Source organism: Nyctereutes procyonoides, unplaced genomic scaffold (assembly GCF_905146905.1).
Source record: "Nyctereutes procyonoides isolate TBG_1078 unplaced genomic scaffold, NYPRO_anot_genome, whole genome shotgun sequence".
Taxonomy (NCBI): Eukaryota; Metazoa; Chordata; class Mammalia; order Carnivora; family Canidae; genus Nyctereutes; species Nyctereutes procyonoides.
This window is the reverse complement of record NW_026575126.1, coordinates 36,549,505-36,564,994: the sequence shown is the minus strand read 5'-3', so window position 1 is coordinate 36,564,994 and position 15,490 is coordinate 36,549,505.

The following is a 15,490-nucleotide window of genomic DNA, read 5'->3' as shown; positions in this document are numbered from 1 at the left end:
TATAAGGCCAGCTGCAGATCTCTCAACAGAAACTTGGCAATTCAGAAGGGAATAGCATGATATATTCAATGTGCTGAATGGGAAAAATCTGCAGCCAAGAATACTCTATCCAGCAAGGCTATCATTCAGAACCAAAGGCGAGAAAGAGTTTCCTAACAAACGATATTGCCAGCCCTGCAAGAAATATTAAAGGGGACTCTGTGAGTTGAAAGGAAAGACCAAAAGTGACAAGGACAAGAAAGGATCAGAGAAAATCTCCATGAACAATAAGAAAACAAGTAATAAAGTGACAATAAATATATATCAATTATTACTTTGAATGTAAATGAAATAAATCCTGCAATCAAAAAACATAAGCTCCCTGTGGGGAGCCTGATATGGGACTTGAGCCCAGGACCCTGGGATCATGACCTGAGCCTAAGGCAGATACTCAATCACTGAGCCACCCAGTTGCCCCTAATAGAGGACTTTAACACTCCACTCACACGGATGGGTAGATCATCTAAATAGAAAATCAACAAGAAAACAGTGGCTTTGAATGACACACTGGACCAGATGGACTAATAAATATATTCAGAACATTCCATCCTATAGCAGAAGAATACACACTCTTTTTAAGTGTACATGAGACATTCTTCAGAATAGATCACTAGATCAGGGCTCAACTAATAAAAAAAGACTGAGATCATACCATGCATATTTTCTGACTATAGCACTGTGAAACTAGAAATAAATCATAAGAAAATATTTGAAAAGGCCACAAATACACGAAGGTTACACAACATGCTACGAAACAATGATTGGAAAAAAAAAAGAAACAATGATTGGGTCAACCAGGAAATTAAAACCTGCATGAAACCAAATAAAAATGAGAACTCGACAATCCAAAACTTTTGGGATGCAGTAAATGCAGTCCTAAAAGGGAAATATATAGCAATATAGGCCTACCTCAAGAAGCAAGAAAAATATCAAATACACAACCTAACACTAAAAAGCTAGAAAAATAACAAATGAAACCTAAAGCCAGTGGAAAAAGAGACATAATAAAGATTAGAGCAGAAAGAAATGATATAGAAACTTAAAAAGCAATAGAACAAATCAGTGAAACGAGGAGCTGGTTATTTGAAAAAACTAATAAAAGTGATAATCATCTAGCCAGACTTAACAAAAAGGAAAGAGAAAGGATCCAAATAAAATCACAAGTGAGAAAGAAGAAATAACAACACCACAGAAATACAAACAATTATAAGAGAATACTATGAAAAACTATATGCCAACAAATTGGACAACCTGGAAAAAATGAATCAATTCCTAGAAACACATGAACTACTGAAACTGAGACAGGAAAATATATAAAACTTGAATAGACTGATAACCAGCAAAGAAATTGAATCAGTAATCAAAAAACTCCCAACAAACAAAAGTCGAGGACTTCACAGGTGAATTCTACCAGACATTTAAGGGAGCGTTAATACTTATTCTTCCCAAACTATTGTAAAAAATAGAAAGAAAACTTCTGAATTCATTCTGAGGCCAGGATTACCCTGATACTACAACCAGATAAAGACTTCACTTAAAAAAGAAAGGAACTACAGGCCAATATCCCTAATGAACATAGATGCAAAAATTATCCGTAAAATACTAGCAAACTTAATCCAACAGCACATTAAAACAATCATTCACCACAATCAAATGGGATTTATTCCTGTAAAGCAATGGATGTTCAATATTTGCAAATCAATCAACATTAGATACCACATTAATAAAAGAAAGGATAAGATCCTTTCATATCATCCTCTCATATGATCCTTTCAATAGATGCAGTAAAAGCATTTGACAAAGTACAGCATGCATTCGTGATTTAAAAAACTCTCAACAAAGTAGGGTTAGAGAGAATATACCTCAACATAATAAATGCCATATCTGAAAAACCCACAGCTAATGTAATCCTCAAGGGAAAACTGAGAGCTTTTTCTCTGGTCAGAAACAAGACAGGGATGTCTACTCTCTTCTAACATAGTACTAGAAGTCCTAGCCACAGCAATCAGACAAGAAAAAGAAAAAGCATTCAAAGCAGCAAGGAAGAAGTCAAATTTTCACCATTTGCAGATGACATGATACTTTAGGTAGAAAACCCAAAAGACTCCACTAAAAATTGCTGGAACTCATACACAAATTCAGTAAAGTTGCAGGAATCAAAATCAGTGTACAGAAACCTGTTACATTTCAGTATATCAATAATGAAGCAGCAGAAAGAAAAATGAAGGAACCCATCCCATTTACAATTGCAGCAAAAACAATAAGATACTTGGGAATAAACCTAAACAAAGAGGTGAAAGACCTGTACTCTGAGAACTGTAAAATAACACTGATGAAAGGAATTGAAGATGACACAAAGAAATGGAAAGACATGCCATGCTCATGGATTGGAAGAAGAAATATTGTTAAAATGTCTATACTACCCAAAGTAATCCATACATGTAATGCAATCCCTATCAATCTACCAACAGCATTTTTCACAGAGCTAGAACAAACAGTCCTAAAATTTGTATGGAACCACAAAAGGCCCCAAATAGCCAAAGCAACCTTGAGAAGGAAAAGCAAAGCTGGAGGCATCACAATTCTGACTTCAAGTTACATTAAAAAGCTGTAGTGAACAAGACAGTATGGTACTGGCACAAAAAACAGACATAGATCAGTAAAACAGAATAGAAAACTCAGAAATGAACCCACTATTATATGATCAATTGATTTTTTAAAAGATTTTATTTATTTATTCATGAGAGATAAAGAGAGAGAGGCAGAGACATAGGCAGAGGGAGAAGCAGACTCCCTGAAAGGAGCCTGATGTGGGATTTGATCCCAGGACCCCAGGATCATGCCATGAGCCGAAGGCAGATGCTCAACTACTGAGCCATGCAGATACCCCCTTTCCATTCATGATTATTTAAATTGAAAAAAAATTAATTTAGGAAAATGAGACTTTTGTATTCAAAGGAGTTTTTGGCATACATAATCAATGTGAAAAGACCTGCATTTATAGTCAATTGATTTTTGACAAAGCAGGAAAGAACATCCAATGGGAAAATGACAGTCTCTTCAACAAATGGTGTTGAATGCAAAAGAATGAAATTGGACTGCTCTCTTATACCATATACAAGAATAAATTCAAAATGGATTAAAGACCTCAGTGTGAGACAGGAAACCATCAAAATCCTAAAGGAGGAGACAGGCAGTAACTTCTTTGATATGAGGTATAGCAACTTCTTTCTAGGTATGTCTCCTGAAACAAGGGAAACGAAAGCAAAAAAACTACTAGGACATAATCAAAATAAAAAAGCTCTGTACAGCAAAGGAAACAACAAAACTAAAAGGCAATCTATGGAATGGAAGAAAATATTTGCAAATGATATATTGGGTAAAGGGTTAGTATCCAAAATCTATAAGGAACTTCTACAGCTCAATACCCCAAAAACAGATAATCCAGTTAAAAAATGGGCAGTAGACATCAATTGACATTTTCCCAAAGAAGACATCCAGATGGCCAACAGACACATGAAAAGATGCTCAACATCACTTATCATGAGGGAAATACAAATAAAAACTACAATGAAATATCACCTCACACTTGTCAGAATGTCTAAAATCAACAACACAAAAACAATAAGAGTTGGTGAGGATGTGGAGAAAGGGGAACCCTCTTGCACTGTTGGTGGGAATGCAAACTGGTGCAGCCACTGTGGAAAACAAGTTGGAGGTTCCTCAAAAAGTTAAAAATAGAGCTGCCCTAGGATCTAGCAATTGTACTATGAGGTATTTACATAAAGCATAAAAAATACTAAATCAAAAAGGATACATGCTCTCTGATGTTTATAGCAGCATTATCTACAATAGTCAAATTATGGAAACAGCCCAAATATCCATTGTCTGATGAATGAGTAAGGAAGATGTGGGATAGATAGATAGATAGATAGATAGATAGATAGATAGATAGAGACATATAGATATATGTACACAATGGAATATTATATAGCCATCAAAAATAATGAAATCTTGCCATTTGCAATGACATGGAGGGAGCTAGAGAGAGTATGATCCTAACCAGAATAAGTCAGAGAAAGACAAATATATGATTTCACTCATATGTGGAATTTAAGAGACAAAACAAAAGGGAAAAGGGAGAGAGAGAGAGAGAGAGAGAGAGAGAGAGAGAAGAGAGGCAAACCAAGAAACAGACTCTTAACTATAGAGAACAAACTCATGGTTACTAGAGGGGAGATGTGGGGGGGGATGGATTAAATAGGTGATGGGAATTAAAGAAGGGCACTTGTGATGAGCACCAGGTGCTGTATGGAAGTGTTCAATCATTATATTGTACATCTGAAACTAATATTACACCGTATGTTGACTAAGTGGAATTTAAATAAAAAGTTTTTAAGAAGGATTATAGTCAGTATTGTATAACTGTGTTCATTAAGCATTTATTTATTATTTACCTTCTATATGCTGGGCATTGTGTAACACCTAAAGATACAAAGAAGGTTGTTCTGAGTTTCTGAAGTGCACCTGCCTTGTCTCTAACTTTTGGAAGGCTGTGATGGAAGAGATATTCCTTTGTCATATCAGTCCTTTTGTGGTTGCAGAGAAAAACAGAGTTCTGTGAGTTTGGGAATTTAAAAGAGAGGTTACTTATTCTTGTCACAAGCATTCTTTGGTGTAGTAACAAGGAATTGACATACCATAGTGGTAAGGAGTATGGACTCTGGACTCATAGAGGTTCAAATTCTGGCTCTACCATATACGACTGAAAGATCTTATTAGTAAGTTAACCTGCTAAACCTCAGTTTCTTCATCTATAAAATGGGAATAACAATAGTACCTACCTCATGGAGCTCTTGTGTGGATTAAATGATGTAATGTATACAAAACACTCAACAATGTCCCTTTGAGTTAAGTGCTCAAAATATGAGACATTATTATTACTGTTATTTAGAAACATAAACACATAATTTTCTACGTGCATGAGAGAAGAGATGGATCATGGATCATTCTAGAAAATGGAACAGATAGAGTGCATCAGGGAAAACTTCATGGAACAGCTATACTTAGCAGCACCAATCTGCTATTGGGCCAATTTGACTATCAGCATCAGGGATCTAAACAAAAATCTGTTTATCCCCATTCCATGCTAGCCATCAACTAAGCTACTGGCTGTAGTGAGTGATGCACATCCCAGGGAGCTGGAGACCAGGCCTGAGACTCATGATGTTGTGTCCTCATTGCTGTGGCATCAGTATTAGAGGGATCAATCACCAAGCTTTCTGCCACGTGTCTATGTTTTGTACTTACTGATGGTGTCTATATGAAATGTGAGTTACACTCTGTCTCCTCAAAGAAGGAAGGTCCTTAACTGGAGCTGCTCTATCACTCACAGTCCCTTGGGAACCCATATTTTTGTAATTTTAAGAACCTGCCCTTGAAAAACTATGCTTAATAATAACTCCAGTAGTGTGTAGGAGAGGAGTTGATTCTTAAACCTTAATTACATATATAATCATTGGGCCACATTTTTTCATGAAAAGCAGGGAAGTCTAAGCAAATCTACATTCCCTTGGTGTTTAACACTCTTGGCTTTTAATGAAGTCCCTCAGGCTTTCAGGTCAATTTAAACAATTTAAACAAAGAGAAAAGCATGAAACTTTTAAACAATGCCTCACAGAACTCATTAAATTAATTATCTAATTCCAACCCTCTCCAGTTTACCAGTGTGTTTTGAGATAATCAGTTGTTAAAAGCTGTCAACCCTGCTCTCTTCTTAGACCAAGGTATTCCAGGTTGGGAGACAGAAATACTTGGAAAAGATCCCCACCCCACCCCCCCGACAATCTTCACTGTTTGTACAACCTTCCCTTTCTGTTCCATAAGCATGAGGTAAGGATGTTCTGGATGATTATGACATTATCCCCTTAGGGTAGAGGTAAGTAGTTGTGGGGTTTCTTCAGCAGTTCAGCGGTGTCAGAGCTCTGAGATGCCTTCTCAGCAAGTCTTTGGATCTTTCTTATTGGTTGTAAGATTGCCGTAGTAGCTCCACACGTTAAAAAAAAAAAATCCCTTGAACAAGTATATACACAAAAGCAGAAATGAAGACAGAAGGTCTAGCCACATTTCTCATCAGGGAGAAAAATCTTCCTAGAATTCCTCCAGGAGACCCCCTCCTACTGTCTCAGCTGCAAGTAGGTCTATCCCACATACACAGCTTTGGCACTTGACTCATCAACGTAATTTTATCATTTTTTGTATATTCTTTAATTGGAATTCGATTTGCCAATATATAGTATAACACCTAGTGAACTTTTATCATTTTATGAAAACTTCAACATCAAAACATCCTAATTTTTTGACCTCCATTTTCCTTTGGCCACTGCATCCCTGACCACATATTGCTCTTCATCATGATCCATCTCCAAAATGGTGAATGTTGATAACAAAAGCCTAAAGAATGCCTAGTCCTCTCCCTCTTACTACCATCTCACCTAGGGGCTGATCATGACATCCTGATCACTGTGCCTTTGTTTCCACTTGTCCTCAAGGTTTAACAGTGCCCTGCAATTTATACCTTTGCCCCTCTCCAGTTGAGACACCTGCTGTGTGATAATGAACCCTCTCTCTGTACCATCCTCAACCCTCTTGTCTCATAGTCTTTCTGTGACATCTGCCCAGCATGGATTAGTCTAACCATCTGGCCCATCCACTCCCATTTGGACTCATAGAAAACATAACACAAACATGCAGATTGGTGTCACTTCAAAAATATGGTGTCAGTTCTCCACTGCACTGCTTGGCAATTCTCATAACCACCAGAAGTCAGCTCTTACTCTTATTTTCAGTGGCTATTCAAAATATTTACTTCTCTCCTTAGCCCCCAAACATCAGAACTATTTCCTATCTCTTGGCAGATAGTCTTGCTTCCATTTCACAGGAAAAGTAGGAACATCTTGTGTACTGAATAACAGTAATTATTCATACACATACACATAATTAATAAGATAATGTATCCACAGAGTCTTCACTTGGTTATAGGGAAATTTTTGGCACTTTTCTGAAAGAAGGTAATATACATTATATCTCTATCAGATCTCTCTCTCTCTCTCTCTCTCTGTATATCTATCTATAGTTGTCTGCAATTTACCATGAAATGCATAAAGAATAAGAAAGTTGCTAAATAAATAGATGAATAGACACAAGATAAAACAAATATTGTTATTGATAGATAGAAACTAGGTGGTAGATATCCAGATGTTCACTGTAAAAGTTATTTCAACTTTTCTGTATGTTTGACAATTTTCCTTGTAAAATATTGGAAACAATTTGTATTTTCAGAAATCAGAGATACCCATTTGAATATTATCCAAGGGCTACTGATTATTGAACAGCATGTAAAAGCAGATTTTAGGTTATATTTTATAGGACATATAGCACTAATTTCTGAAATAGGCTATCACAAAAATATCTCCTTTAGTTTATGAACAATGGAAGATCACCTTTCATTTGTTAGTTAGTTACTAGTTTTCTTTTTTTTTTAAGATTTTATTTATTTATTCATGAGAGACACAGAAAGGGGCAGAGACACAGGCAGAAGGAGAAGTGGGCTCCGTGCAGGGAGCCCAATGTGGAACTTAATCCCAGATCCCAGGATCACATCCTGAGCGGAAAGCAGAGCTCAACCGCTGAGCCACCCAGGTGTCCCACTAGTTAGTTTTCTAACAGGAAAGGTAACAGAATGATTGCAAATTTAAATGTTAACACAAGTCCCCATATTGGACAAAATGGTGAGTTCAATATTATTTTAAGGTCTTTGGTCCCCAACTTTTATTTAAAGATTTTTTTCTTAGGGTGCCTGGATGGCTCAGTTAGTTGAGCATCCATCTCTTGATTTTGGCTCAGGTCATGATCTCTCTCTCTCCATAAAATAGAAAGGAAGGGAGGAAGGAGAGAAGGAAGGAAGGAAGAAGGAAGGAAGAAAAAGAAGAAAGAAGAAAGAAAGAAAGAAAGAAAGAAAGAAAGAAAGAAAGAAAGAGAAAGAAAAAAGAAAAGAAAGAAAGAAAAGAGAACAATGTTTTCTTAAACGGCTTTACTGTTTGGAATTCCACTTGATTTTACATCTGCATCAATAGCTCTTCCCTTCCTCCTGTTGTTTCAGAATTTCCTTCACATGGAGCTGCTAATTAGATAGGCTGTATTCTCAAAGTTATGCCCAGGAATTAAGTTTGTTAGCCCTGGATGAAAGAGATCAAGTTTAAGGAAAACTAACTGACAAATAAATGGAAGATGGCAGCCCTGGTGACTCAGCGGTTTAGCGCTGCCTTCAGTCGGAGCGTGATCCTGGAGACCAGGGATCCAGTCCCATAGCGGGCTCCCTGCATGGAGCCTGCTTTTCCCTCTGCCTGTGTCTCTGCCTCCCCCCCATCATGTCTCTCATGAATAAATAAATAAAATAAAATAAATAAAAGGAAGAAAATGAGATTTTTAAGAGATGGGATGGGGGTGGCAAATAATGTTCTGTCTTCACCAGTTGGGTCAGGTCTGGAAGCAATGAGTGAAGAGGCTCCCGGGAGAGGGTGGAGGAAGGGACAAGTTTGGAGAAAGAGAAGACAGGCAACACTTTACCAGATGGATCTAGAATGATAGCTAAGCCACCCTAAATTATTTGGAGAATAAGAACACATAGAAATAGTTGACCTTCACATTTAGTTTTGCTCTTGAGAATCTGATTCTATGAGACATTGTGCATCGACAATGAGATCCCTTGGGTATTAGGAGTCGTGGGTCATGCTCAGACAAAAAGGGACAGAATGGTCAGGAGGCCTCCCAGGCAATAATAACCTGTCCTTTCCCTCCTATGGGTGGACTTTTTGTAGAATGGAATAATTAGCTATTAGATCAAACTCCTTAATCTGTATCCTTGGGTTTTCTTCTTCTCATCTTCTATGTATACTTAGGAAAAACCTAAGGTTTTTTTTTTAAGATTTTATTTATTTATTCATGAGAGACAGAGAGAGAGAGAGAGGCAGAGACATAGACAGAGGGAGAGGCAGGGTCCCTGCAGGGATCCTGATGCAGGACTCAATTCCAGGACTCAAGGTCACAACCTGAGCCAAAGGCATCTCAACCACTGAACCCAGGTGTCCCAAAACCTAAGTTTTTATATGGCAAGAAAAGTGGAAATGACTTAATTTCTCTTGAGTAACAAGTCTACACATTTGCAGGATATTCAGCCCCCCCCCCCACCTTGACTCTAACAAGGCTCTAAGCAGTACATCACAGTGGTTAGGAGTCCAGAGCTGAGAGCCAAACCACCTGGATTCAAATTCCAGGTCTACCACCTATTGGCTGGGTGACCTTAGGCAAGATCCTTAACCTCTCTATGCCTCAATCTCCTCTGCAAAATGGCAATGATAGTAGTACTTACCTCATTAGGGAGCTCTGAGGTTTAAAAGCACTCAGGTCAACAGTTGGCCATATAAAGGCTACCTGCTGTTGTTGTCTTTCTCCCCAGAAGATATACCTTGAATCCCTCAGTCCCATCACCATTTCTCTAGGGAAGAACTGGTCCGGAGTGAACAGTCTTAGGATTTTATTCCTATTATCTTAATCCTTCTCGTCCTTCTGACCTAGAAGGACAGCAAGCATGGTGGTTAGGAGCTAGACCCTGGAGACCTATTGCCTGGGTTAAAAGCCTTACTTCATCCTCTGAGTGACCAACCACAGGAAAGTTATGTAACCTTCAATGCCTCAGTTGCCTTATCTGTGAAATGAGAATGTAATAATAATGATGGTACTGCACAAGAATGTAGTGAATGTGAACATGAGATCATCCGTGTAAAGCCCCTAGAAGACTACTAGGCATATTGTGGGTTTTTCTTAAGATTTTATTTATTTATTAGAGAGAGTGTGTGGGAGGAGGGCCAGAGGGAGGGGGAGAGAATCTCAAGCAGACTCCCTGCTGAGCAGGGCCCCATCCCACGACCCTAAGATCATGACCTGAGCCAAATTCAAGAGTTGGACTCTCAATCAACTGAGCCACCTAGTGCTCCTATTGTGTTTATTAAATGTTAGTCCCATGAATATGTATGATGCACCTGCCAAGTGCAAAGCACTGCTAGACACTGTTCACTATTAAAACAATTCCTATCCCCAAGAAACTTAATAGCTTCTAAGTTAAAATTTGTCAACCCTTCCTTCTTCTTGTGGAAGCTGGTCTCATTTGGAGACAGGCCCTCAGGGAGGTCCAGCTCGGATGACACTTCATTGCAGCATCTGCTTCAGAGAGACCACCCAGCCTTGACTTTTTCCCTTGGTGGGATCCAGGAATCCTCCTGTTTGGTCAGGCTGTTCCTAGCCTCTAGCTCTAATTACTTGTGTGCATCCAGGCTCTCAGCCTCTGCTGACCTCCCTCTTTGAGTCATGATAAGTAATGGAAATAGGATAGCAGGGGAATTAAGAGATGATCTAAGTTTGAACCCCAGATCAAACTTCTGCTTCAACCTGACAATTTATTTAACCTCCCGGAGACTATGACCTGTCTATAACTTGGGAGTAGAGCCTCACCTACTTCATAAGGTGTTGTGAGTACTAAACGTGTAAACATAGGACAATAGCCTTAAAAACAAACAAACAAACAAAAAAAAACTGCCTGGCACAGAGTAAGTAGGCACTGTGGAAGAATTTGCTGTTATGGTTTGTATTCACTATAAAGAGGGTCAACATAGCATGGAATCTCCCTGAGCAACCTGGAGCATTCTTCCCCAAAGTGTGGCTGATGATCACGTCCTTCCAAACTACGAATAGTTTTCTCTGACACTGACTGTCTTGGCAAGTCCTGGTCCTAAGAGACAGGAGAAACCTAGAGGACCAAGCGGATGAGGGGGAGGTAGAAAAAAGCCATATTAACACCGTGAGCTAGGAACATTCACTGCGCCTCTGTGGCACCACAGGACTTAGGGGGCCTACTTTACAGAAAGCCTGCCGCTGTTTCTACAGGAGCAGCGCTGTACGACCAGGCGCCCACTGCAGCTTTCCGCACTGTCGCCCGCATGCGCCTCCTGTCTTGGCCTGTCTGCAGGAAGCCAGTGGGAAGAGGGCCCTGTTCTGGAGGCTGAGAGAACCCAGCTCAGGTCTGGAACTGAGTCAGACGCTCTGGGGGTGAGGCTGCGGAGACACGGTCACTTCCACAGATCCAGCACTGGAGGGCAGAGCTCCACCGCAGGAAGTCTGCGGTCCGCAACGGCCCCGCCCCGCCCCCCTCCCCGCCCCTCCCCGCCCCCCACCGTCCCTCCATCCCCGCCCCCTCCCCGCCCCTCATCGTCCCTCCATCCCGCCCCCTCCTCGCGCCCCACGCCCCCGGCCCCCTCGCCGCCTCTCATCGTCCCTCCAGGCCCGCCCCCCCTCCCCGCCCCTCCATCCCCGCCCCACCCCCGCCCCGCCCCCGCCCCGCCCCCACCGTCCCTCCATCCCCGCCCCCTCCCCGCGCCCCGCCCCCATCCCCGCCTCCACTGTCCCTCCATCCCCGCCCCCTCCCCGCCCCCACCGTCCCTCCATCCCCGCCCCCCCACCGTCCCTCCATCCCCGCCCCCCTCCCCCGCGGTTTCCCTGGGGTGTAGCCCAGGGTCTTGGAGCTCTCTCTAGGACTAAAGGCCCGGGTGGTCCCCCAGGCGCCCGCCCGTTTCCCGTCCCCGCTGGCCCCGCGGCCCCGCAGGAAGGCACAGGGAGCAGGGAGCCCGTCGGGCCCCAGCTTCCCCTCGCCTCGCTGCTTTCTTGGGGGGAATTACTTAGCTTCCTTTTACTAAGTTTTCCTTTCACACACTTGAAAATGACAGTTCCTCTTGAAGGGCAGTACTGATGGGCAGTGTTTGGTTTTGTCTCATTTTTTAAATCTGGCATTGGTCTATCCCACTTCTAAATGATTCCTGCTCAAGCCTAAGGACGGCGTGAGTGAAGGATGAACAATCTCGATTGGCAAGGTCACGCAAGAGGGTGGACCGTCACATCAGGTTGATTTTGCTCTCTGGCCGCACAGGCGCACGCACGCACACACTCACACGCGCGCGCGCACTCACACACACACTCACACTTCCCATCTCGGGACTGTAGTTTCTTCTGACACAGGAAACGTGGCACATCTGGAATATTGTTGGCTGCTACGCGAATCCTCATGTTCAACATATTCACCTGCTGTGGGGCTCCTCTTGTGATAATCATCTTCGCGATGTCTCATGGCAGAACGTCTGGCAGATAGTCTGCAGAGAGCAGTGTTTTAGCCATATTCACGCCCACTTCACCCATGACATGGTTCTGGGTCATTTTTTCCCCCAATATGATCTTGGGCAAGTCACTTACCTTCTCTGATTGCCATGACAGTTATAGTATTTTTATACTGGAAGCCAGAAGAATGTTCTTTTCTGCTCCTTTGCTTCTCTGCATGATTCTATGCTCCAGCCGTTCCCAACTACTTGTCTTCCCTGATGCAGCCTTTTTTTTTTTTTTTCAGAGAGGGATAGAGGGGGTGGGAAGGTGCAGAGGGAAGAAGAGAGAGAACGAATCTTAAGCAGGCTCCATGGCTAGCCCATTGTTCAGTCTTACAACCCTGTGATCATGACCTGAGATGAAATCAAGAGTCACGTGCTTAACCAACTGAGCCACCCAGGTGCCCCTGATGCGGCCATTCTTTTGTGTCCTAGATATATGCAGTGCTCTCTGTTTCAAATTCCATTTCTTAAAACATCTATTTTCCCTCTAATCCCTACTGACTCTTCAGGTCTCAGCTTTGACATCACCTTCTCCAGGAAGAACCCTCAGCTGTCTCCACACCACCCCCTCACCTGGATCAGATGTCCCTGTTCCATAGCACCTACATGCCCTCCATCAGACACTGACCTTCTCTAACCTTCCATCTGAACCATCAGCTTATTTTTGCCCAGCCAATATCAAGCACATGTTCTGGTCTTCATCATACCATCTCTCCTGCCGGGTTCAGTCTTTAATATATATTTGCGTGCTTCTCACCCAGGCCCTGCTTTGGATGTTAAATATGAAGTCATGGCTATGCTCTTAGGTATTCCTGCCACCATAGCAGAACTATATTCCTGAGAAACCAGTGCTTTTGGTCTCCATCCCAAAGGCTGGAGGTATTTATAAATGGTTTCTGTTGAGCACTGAGACCTTCCCACAGAAAGGAAGCCCGCACCCACCTCCTGAAGTTGACTGTGTGCAAAGAGCTTCCAGGTACCCTCTACTACTCCAAGCTAGCCTCAGATACCATTGTCTTCTTTGATAGATTAGGAAGCCGAGGCCCCGAGAGGGACTGACTCAGGGTTCCAGAGGCAGGAAGTAGTGAAGCTGTGACTAGAAGTCAGGTGGCAAAGATCTGTGGACTTCAAGCCAGAGAAAACAGTGCTTTCTAATTCTTCCCTCCATACTGTCAACACCCCCACCCCATCCCCTCACCGGTCCGCTAGATAACTGTATCAGCACCATGCCTGTAGATGCCCCAGGGAGAGTCACAAAGGCAGGCTACTAAAGCAGACATCTCTGCAAGGGCCTACCCTCTGCAGTCTCAGGGAAGAACACTGTGTACTCTTCCCCACCATCTCAGCAACACATCGATCCAACACTGGAAAAAATCACTGTTGGCGAGGATAGGAGAAACTTGCTTAGACACATTCGTCATTTGAGGTGACTTCAAACATACCCACACAGCAGTAGTAGCCCTCAGCCTCTTGCACCCCCAGCAGAGCCACCTCCTGGACCAGAGTACCTGCTATGGGCAGGGCTGGTTGTAGGGAGTCTGGATCCTAGAATGTCAAGGTCAAGGGATTGTCAAGTGGGGGCAGCTTTCCACTGCCCAGGTGAGGAGTCTGAAGCCAGGAAGTGAGTGATCTGCTCAAGGTTATACACTGGGAGGTAACAGGGCCAGGATAAGAATTCAGGTCTCTAGATGGCATTCATATGCCCTCAAACCTTAATCGCATTATGTGCGAGATTAGTGCCAGGAGGCCTCCCTCCTTTCCCTACAGACAAAGCATCAGCCTGCCCGGCCTCCTGCTGCCCATCATGCCTCTATTGGACTCAGTGCCTTCATGGAGAGAGCATTGAGTAGTGGTTAAGAACACAGGTTTGGGGTCAGGTAGACTTGCGATTGTGACCCATTCCTATAAGAAGATTATTTAATTTTACCTGTCTCATAGCTTCCATATCTATAAAAATCATGTCATGTGCCAGGAGTGTTTTAACTACCTAATCATTACAATAGTCCCATGAGATTGATTCTGTTGCCTATGGTATTTTAGACACAGAGAGATTCAGAAATTTGTCCAAAGTCACACACCTGGGAAGCCAGGGGCTTCAGCAAGGGCCTTGAGATGGGGAGTCCCCATTGTTACTAGCGTACTCATGCCGCATGCCATGAGAACTTCCATCTCCTGCACACCTGCTCCACCCAATCTGGCAAGCACAGGACCCACCCGGGAATGGCAACGTACCTCAATCACGATCATGTCTACTCAGCTGCATGCCAGATGGTTGGTCAGTTTGTCCCATTGCTGGTCAATAGGTACAGAGAGGGAAAACCATCAGTCAATTTGGCTTCTTTGGGGGTGGCACAGACCATGTTTCTGGGTTCCTCTATAAATGCACATTTCTGAGACATTCTTTTATCACCAGAGCCTGGTTTGCTTTGGGCTGGCTCATTTCTGAGGCTGAGAGATTGGTAGTGTTTGGGCATACCCAGGAAGGGCCTGAGAAGCAGATGGCTTTTGACCCCGTGGTAACTTGGTTCCACAGTGAGGATGGCCCAGGCTCAATATTCTCAACTCTTCACTCAGCATATTAATTATTCATCATGTCCTTAAATACTCTTCTGTGACGAAATGCTTAGTGACACATTAAATATTCATCATGATGCACCTAGCACAGGGCCAAGGGTAGAATTAAGCAGAACAAATGTGATTTCTGATTATATCTCTTTAATTCTAGACACTGAACACCCCCAGGCAGCTAGGACTCCATCCCATTCTGAAAGAGAGCCAGGAAAGTAGATTCCACAACATCCCTTTATATGCTGCCAAACTGTCTTTAGAATCTTGGCAAGAAGTTCTTTCCTTTTTCTTTCTTTCTTTTTTTTCTAACTTTTAAAAACTGAGGTATAACATATGTATGTATGTGTGCACCCACATACCCATCATCCAGATCAAGATATAGAACATTTCTAGCAGTCCAGAAGTTTCCCTCATGCTTCTTCCCAGTCAATACCACCCCTCCAACACACACAAGAATTCACTATTTTGACAAGAAATTATTTTTATATTTAAGTCTACTTTAGACCCTTCCTTCTGATTTCTGTTTGCTTCTTCTCATTTTTAATTTGAAGGCAAAGACCAAGTAGCTGTTGTCCATTGATTTGAAGTGCCCTGGAGTGAAAGCATAGACAATAGGA